Source organism: Sinocyclocheilus anshuiensis, unplaced genomic scaffold, assembly GCF_001515605.1.
Source record: "Sinocyclocheilus anshuiensis isolate Anshui unplaced genomic scaffold, SAMN03320099.WGS_v1.1 scaffold380, whole genome shotgun sequence".
NCBI lineage: Eukaryota > Metazoa > Chordata > Actinopteri > Cypriniformes > Cyprinidae > Sinocyclocheilus > Sinocyclocheilus anshuiensis.
The window spans coordinates 234401-242833 of NW_015557081.1; positions in this window are offsets into that span (position 1 = coordinate 234401).

Here is an 8433-nt window from a genome sequence, read left to right on the forward strand (position 1 = left end):
ACCTATTTATACTATAGTCGCACCGGTAGTGACGTCATGGCTGTCGCCGGCCAACGAGGTGGTGTTTTTTCAATGTATGCTTCAGACACGGGTCACGACGAGGGGTTTCCCATAGCGACCCCTAGAGGACGCAGTTCGAAGTTCCCATGAAAGGGAACTTCACTTGTGCCAAACGAAAAAAAAAAGGTAAATAATGACAACAATTAATGGCAGAATGACACAAACACAAATTTCCGTTATGTTTTATTTAGTTTTTAGTAAATACAAAGGTGATGTTGACAATTGTAACTATGGCAATGTCCGCTCCGAGACCGCAACGTAACCACCGCCTCTGCACAAAACGCTTCCACTACAAGAGAAAGCGGCAGCCGGGCGGCGATTCCACCGCTTGCCGCGTCCCGTGTGAAAGGGCCTTTAGAGTGGGTAAAATGTTAAACACAAATGTTAAACTCACAAAAAATAAATACATTTTATGACAATATCACAAGTAAATGAACATGGGATGAATATTAAATAAGTATGTTGCTTTGTCATATTCACGTCCTTGTTTGGTTGCTAAATAAAACGCAATAAAATTCAATAATTATTTTCAAAACGTTTTTATTTATAAAACGTAAAATAAAAGCATCTTCTCTTAAGATTTTGTTTTAATTGGTAATTTGTGTGAATATTTTACTGTCTTCAATTTTATTTGCTCTACTCTGGTAGACACCCTGTACTGTTCCTTTAATGATCAAAGACAGTTGCTCATGACGCCATCTTCCAGGAAGTTACATGTTTTTGGTTAACAAAACAGCACAAACCTCAGTTAAGTATTATAAATCAGTTTGATGAATTATATTATGTTTGCGTTATTAGCTGGTCTATTTCACTTGACGTTTTACCCAATACAGAAATAAGCATTATAATACAGTCTTTTAAAAATATGATATCTTTACAAACTATCCTAACCTATTTAAATATAGCCATGGGGTTGACTATAGCATATTTCCTCTATATTCTTTAATAAAAAAATACTTAAATTACCACACATTTAAAAAACAAAAAACAAAGCTCAAATGATACTGCAGGAATGACCCAAATGATATTCCCATATGCTATACTTGAATGTATATTAAAAACATTCAGAAATATTCTGAATGCCAGCCACAATTCCAATTCGATAAGTGGGTAAATTGGAAAGCCTCAAGGGCTACTTACTCAATACAAACATTCCCACAGACAGCCTTATCGTTTATTTGCATGTTGTTGTTACCCTGTGCCACCACTAGATGACAGTCATGTTATCAAAGTGGCCAAGAGGAGAATATTATATACATTGAAGTCAAATAAATATTTTTTTAATTATTCCAAGTCCACCAAAAAGCCTCTTCATTTGATTCCAAAAATAGACTTTATAGATTACAGCATAAAGACAACACAGTAATAATTCAGGCCATATCAATGTATAAAGTGGGCCTATGAATTGCTATATCTAATGATATTATATTATATTTTATATTTCTTATAAAATTTCCAATTTTATGTGCAGAATTCAACATTGACCACTAGGTGTCCCTCAAGCTACACAAGTAGAATCGTAATCCAACTGTAGTACCATTAGTGGCCTGCAGAGGATGTCACTGGTTTTACAAGGGAGGAAACAAGTTAGTAACATAAGGCAAATTACTCTTTTCAACCAAAATGTCTCTGTCACGCAGCAATCTGTCCTCTCTTGTTCTCTCATGCTTTAGAAAGAGATGGAATTAAATGAATACAAACTGTAGCTCTACTTCACCCTCCCACATTTTCATGCCCTTTTCTATTTCTCTGTGCTTTTAGCACACCTGTTTTACTCCACTGTAACTCTTCCACCAGTCTTTCCCCCATTAACATTTCCACTGAGTCAGAACCTGTCCGTAAACAGTCAAGGAGAAGGAGACAGAAACGGGACAGCGCGTATACCGCTTCTTTCCAAAGCCCTGCATGACCTCCAGTGCTGGAGAAACATGAGCTCCTCAATGAAATATTTAAAGGCCTTTATCTGCAGTGCGATGGTCAAGAGGGCTACAGGCCTACATGACGTAATGCCCAGCCCCAGACGGCCGCCGTGATTGGCTGGAATCAGAGTTTGCCGTCACGTGACCAGTCCCAGCGGTTCACCGAACTCACGGGAGAAGCGTGATACTCTTATATTCGTTAATGTATCCATCATTTTCACTTAAAACAATTTCGGACTACAGAGCTTAGAGGTAATGTGTTGGTATTTGTTATCGCAAGAAATGATAGATGGCATACGCAGAAAACGCAATTATGGAACGATATACAAAAAGGGGTTCAAAGTGCTGCAAAATGAAGGACTTATTTAAAAGGACTCCAGCTTTGTTATGATTCCTCAGTTGATATCCATTGCATTAGTTAACGCTCCCTGCACTTTTGAACTCTCCTCAGTAAATGAGTTGCCAGATAATCATGAGCCCGAGAATCATGTCTTACGAAGCATCATATATAACACGAATCGATGGCTGATATGACCGCGTTATTGTACGATCAAGTATAACAATATAAGTGTAAGAAACAACTAAGATCAGAAGCTGAACTACTGCCTTATTTATTTATTTTCTTTTTCATGTCAGAGTGCGTTTTGTGTGAAATGGCATCCTGATGCCGACATGTGAGACGAAGGATCTTGACCGCAATGAGCGTCTCTCGTGTCGAGGACTCGGTTACTAAACCAGCCCAGCTCCGTTATTAATGGATGACCGTCTGATTAAAAACGCCTCAGACAAAGACACAAATGGCAGATGCTCTGACTCACCGTCTCCATGGCTACTGATAATGCCAGCTTGGTCAAAATTAATGTTGCCGATGGTAAGGTGATGACATGCAGAACGGCATCTTATATTAGTAGCCTATTAGTTTAATATATCAGTATTTTGTAATATGCTAAATAATTGCATAATTGTATTAATCCAATTACTACCGAATTGCATAAGCATTTTTATACTAAGTTATCTTCTGAAATGTTTCTTGCCATTTAGAGCTGAAGCAAACAATATCAGATCAATATTAATTATATTACATCCCCATGCAGTCTATTAACAGCGTCTCAATATATTTTCAAACCATCATTCCCTCTTGTATGATAAAAATGAGCTTTTTGACAGTCTGCAATGAAGATTCTTCTTCCTGTGCCTTTGCAGCTTGTTTTAAAGCTTTTAAGTGTAAGTGATGCTGTGAAATATTCTTCAGAAATTAAACTGTAATGCATGCATTTATTTGTTTACAAATAAATGATGAATGACAGAAATGGCTCCATAAAACAATCTTTTGTCTCCAAAAAATTGTTAATATTGTCTTCAGTTGATCTTTTATCTCTTTCTGTATTTTAAATGTGTATATGCTCAAAACAATGATATCATTGTAATATTTATAATTTATGGAGCATATTGAATTAAATTTCTGTCTCATCAGGATTCATTTTTTGTGCTCATTTAAGAAGTATTAAAGATTTAATCTGTATAGTGCATTGCAGGCAGTATTTTTACTGCAACTGAATAATATCATATATCTCTTTGTGAAAGTAGTTAAGACCTGCATAGTAATAAACATTTTTTTAATTTAAACATGAATAAAAAACGTATATAAATAGAAAAGAAATACAAATATGTAGTCTTGTTAATATCATAAACTGAAATGTAGGAATAGATAATGTAAAAGATTTATATTATTATATAATATATTATTATAAATTATATAATTCAAATGAGAATACTTTGTGTTCATAAGTTTATTATACTTGTAAGTGTATAATATTTAATATAGAATATAACAGGTGGGGTTCATGCAGTGGATGGGAGTTTGTCAATACATCAAATGCTCCGTTGGTCATTTGTAAACTATTCCAGCACTCTTTGTTCCACGGCCCGTATCATGTATCATTCGATGAGGGGCGTCAGTCGTGCCAGAAGAGTGGCCCGGTTACACCTGATACCCATCCTGGCAGGTGGGGAGGGCTCTAAACATCATATGGACCGACAGGTAGCTGCAATGAAATTACTATTTTAAAAATTCAAGAGCTTCACTCAGCTTCCCTCATACAGGTGATCCGCGGCTCGTGTTTCGACTTTTCCAGAAGTTAATCAGGTGAACGAAGAGTGGACGGGTGAGGGGACAACTCAACCAGGGCTGACTGGTCAACAAAGAGCCCTTGGGATAGATTTCACTCTGGCTATTCGGTTTGAATAGATGTAACCAGAGCCGCCAGACTAACACCACTGGCATAATTTAAAAATATAGAGCCGTTTTTTTTCCACTGAGGTGTCAGTATAGGCTTCAACTATCAACAGCAGGTAAGTGGACTCAGGGGTTGAGGGTAACGTGGATGGGTATATATACGAAGAGCGACCCAATGGAGGACAGCATTGCTTCCAGACTCTGTAGAAGCACTTGGAGTGTGATGCACCGACTGCACTGCGGCTGCTCTAAAGAGGTCCTGATGCTTTCCAGGACGGAGGGACGCCTGCATGGGGTAACCATTTATACCAGTTTAACTTGAGATCATTTTATTTTCAGACTGCTAAAATGTTGTCATAGATCTGTGAATAATTGACATTGGGGCATATGGTAGGCCTAAACCTATTATTAATAATAATAGACTGCAGTGATAGATTCGAAATTGACAGAATTAAAAAGACTTAAAATATGTAACAGCATACAGTCCTATTTAAGGTTATTTTTTTAACTATTCAAGCAACTTGCTAAGCACAAAGATGGATTCTGGCTGCTAACTGAGGAGGACCGTTATGTAAAAGGATGCTGTAGCTGGTAGGGCCTGCAGGCATAGAGCAGATGAAATGGTGCGTTTGAATGCTTGTTCATTACAGGCCATCTGGATGATGTCATCTGATCCCAAAACCCAAGACCTGCGGGACACACACAGGGAGAAAATCCTAAACCAAGGCAATGCATTATCACATATTGATAGGCTTTGCTGAATATAGGCTGCTTTCTTTCTCGTTTCTTTCTCTTTTTTTAATGATCATAGAAATATTGTTTTTGGGAAAAAGGCTAAACTGGTTTTAGATAGTTTAAGATGGTCAAGCCTGCCTCCTGGCCTGGTCTAGCTGGTCCTAAGCTGGTTTAGCTTCCAGATGGATCAGCTGAACTGAAAGGTGCACAAAACCTCATTAAAACCAGTCGACAATCCTCTTTGATTAGACCAGCTCAGAATTTAGACCAGCAAACCAATTTAATCTGGTTCAAGATGCTTTTTCCCTTCAGCTGAGTTCTTTCATTCCCCCTTTTGCTCTCTCTCTGTCTCTCTCTATCTCTCTCTCTCTCTATGCAGACAGAGCCTCTTTGTCAGCCAGTAATACAGGTAAACACCTGTCTTGGCCCTCTACAGACACAACACGTCACATTTGGTCCAAAGATGTGTTTGTTTGTAGGAGTCTGTGGGCTCACCTTCAACAGAAGGACAAATCACAAAATATTGCCATATTAAAGAGATCATATTCTAAAGCACTATTTTCAGAGTGTATTTTCAGATTTGTAATTTGTTGAGGCCATAGTTTTTCAAATTACTTAGGCCTATTACAGCACTGATAAATAAAGTTCAAAATGCACCGTGTCAGAGTCAAATGTATGCTACGCAGTTCTAAATTAAAACGGCGAACACGGCGTTGCGTGATGGAACACGAAATTTAAAAAGTATTGGATGTTGTAGCTATTTTTGCCAAACGAATATATCACGACCTCAAGTCATACCACGAGGGCAAGAGTGTAAAATCCTTTTAAAAATAAGTAGCCATGTATATATGTTTCAACCACGTTTCAGTAACGAGAAAAAGTTAGAATTTCCTCAGCATTCGTTAAATAAACATCCGCGTAATGAGGTAACCATAGCAACAGCTACCGCTGACAAAATATAAGTAGCCTACGTAATATAAAAATACAAGTGACATTATTTATCTCGTTGTTGTAGAGTTATCAGAAATGTATAGGCTATTCAAAATCATTTAAAACGGTTTTATGGTAGGCTAGCTGACGGTTAGCTAACTGTGCACAATTTAGGTTGCGCAAAGCGAAATCCTACTGACAGGAATTATTTGAAAAAGTCGAGCGCCTTGAAAATCTTAAATTAATTCCCACACTCCCCGAGACTATGAAAAAATAAGAAGCTGTCGCTGCAATTAAAAAGCTGCTCGCTTCATAATTTTTGTATGGTACAATTAAAACCCGTCTCCAGAATAATTCGGGTTTGAAAATCTTTTAATCCGAAAATGAAGTAAAGCAGCGACAGCGGTGTGGTCGGACTGCAGCAGAGCTCAATCAGAGAGCCTCGCCTCCCGTCAGCTCCACCTTAAAAGGACAAAAAAAGCACCTGAGTTAGTGACATCGCAAAATGCAGGAGACAAGAGGAGGGTTGGATTATTCCTTCGGCACTGGGGTAAAATGCTTAACTAATTATCTTTCCATTGGCAAATCCTCACGGTTGCAGACTAAACAAAGCGGGCTGCCTTCGGTGCATTTCAACGCGTTTAATTTTGTCTGCATGTTACGAAAAGAAAAGCCGAAATTATTCTGGGAGTCGTTTGAGCACCTGGAGCTGCGCAGGTACAGCGACTCTTCAGGTGGAAAAGGGAGAGAGGGAGAATATGTAAGAGGGGGGGAAACTGGGCTGCATTCGTTATTTGATACTCAGGAAGTCAGTGACGACGCTTTGACTTCTTTGTCTCATTGAAAAATGCTCGATTATGCGGCGATAGAGCTTGATAAATCCGTGTTCACTCGTGGAAGCGAATGAGTTTAAATCAGCGCAGGCTCTGCGTGCCGTGTTTGGAGAAAAAATCAGGTCGTTTTTGATAGCAGTCGCTCAGATGTTCGTCGAATCTGTGCAAATCAGGTCGATAAAACCGGGTTTTAGAGTTTAGTTGTGTTTAAAGCTTTGTGAGTGCACAAAAATAAACTAAAGGAAGAAGCCGAGTCTGAAAAAGTCATTAGGATTTTGAGACGCACGCATCAGGTAAGCTCTTGAATAATTCTTTGAAATCACACGGAAAATTTAGACTCAATAGACTGTATATAATTACTGTCCTCTTTTTGAAATGCTGCCCTGCGTGTTTACCTTTGAATAGGCTAGACTTATTTTTACGGGTTTCATGAAACACAAATTAGGCTATTTGTATTTATTTGTATTTATTTATTACTAAAACATATGAATGCATATTGAATTGGATGTTTTTTAGTTATTTATTACATAGGATAATAGTCTCAATGCAAAAATAAGGAGCGTGAGTGGAAATAGGCTACATTAACAGCATCCCTCTTGAAAAATAGGGCTGGATATTTGGATGGTTGACGCAACGTTTTTATCAACATCATTATTTTACGTTCAAATGTATTTAGATATTTGAGGGAACGTGTATGTTGTAGCCTAACTGGTCGCCTTTATGCTGTTTTAAACACTTTTTTGCCTTCACTAATTCGTTTATTTGTAGTTTTTAAATTTGATGGTTTTAAAAGTACAAATAATTCAAAATAAACTCTGTAAAAAAAAAAAAAACACTGTACTGTCATAGCTGTAAAATAATAAGTAGCCTAATTATTGTAGTTTAAAATGGTTTTTAGATGGAGCAGCCTACAGCATGTAAGACCGCAGAGCATGTCAGCTTCCCAAAAGTGTTTAATGTCATCGACCCATCTACACCTTTTCCTGGGTCCCGCCAAAATGTAACAAAATGTAGCCTAATTCTCCCAATTTTCTTTTGGATTTTTCAGTTTGCCCTGCGTCGTTTGCATAGGCTTAAAGAGATTTGTTTAGTAAGAACATGTCGTTATGCTAGTAACTGCATGTGGAAAAAAGTCGAAGTAACTCACAATCAACCTCAAGAAGCCTGAGTTATTTATATTAATAACTTAAATTTATTATGCAACGATGTTATGCTATAAAAAACGAAAACAATGACGCTGACAACGATTCTGGTACGATGCCAAACATTAAGCCCACAAACAATTACCTAATTACATTTCACAATTTATTATAATATTGTATTATTGTATTTGCAGTGTAACTTGCAAGTGCATTTTTTATATTTTCAGTTTGTCACGCCTCACCATAAAAATATAAATGCATGAATTAAATACATAAAAAAAATAAATGTAGCATATTTAGGCTACATAAGTATTTAAAATTAAAAGAAGTGTATTCATATTTTCTACTATAAAGAAAATAGTTTTTTATTTTCAGGTAAACAATCCACGAGATATCTACAACGATTATTTTGTATACAATCACCTTGAGAGCACAAGTCGCCCCGGGCGTTGTCCTTTTGGGGGAGACTGAACTGCTCTGGCCAAATCTTTCCTAAAATAACTAAAGTTCGAGGAGATGCTTGCTAATTAGACAAATGCGATTAACCGGGAGCTTTGAGGCCGAGGTTAACAAGAGGT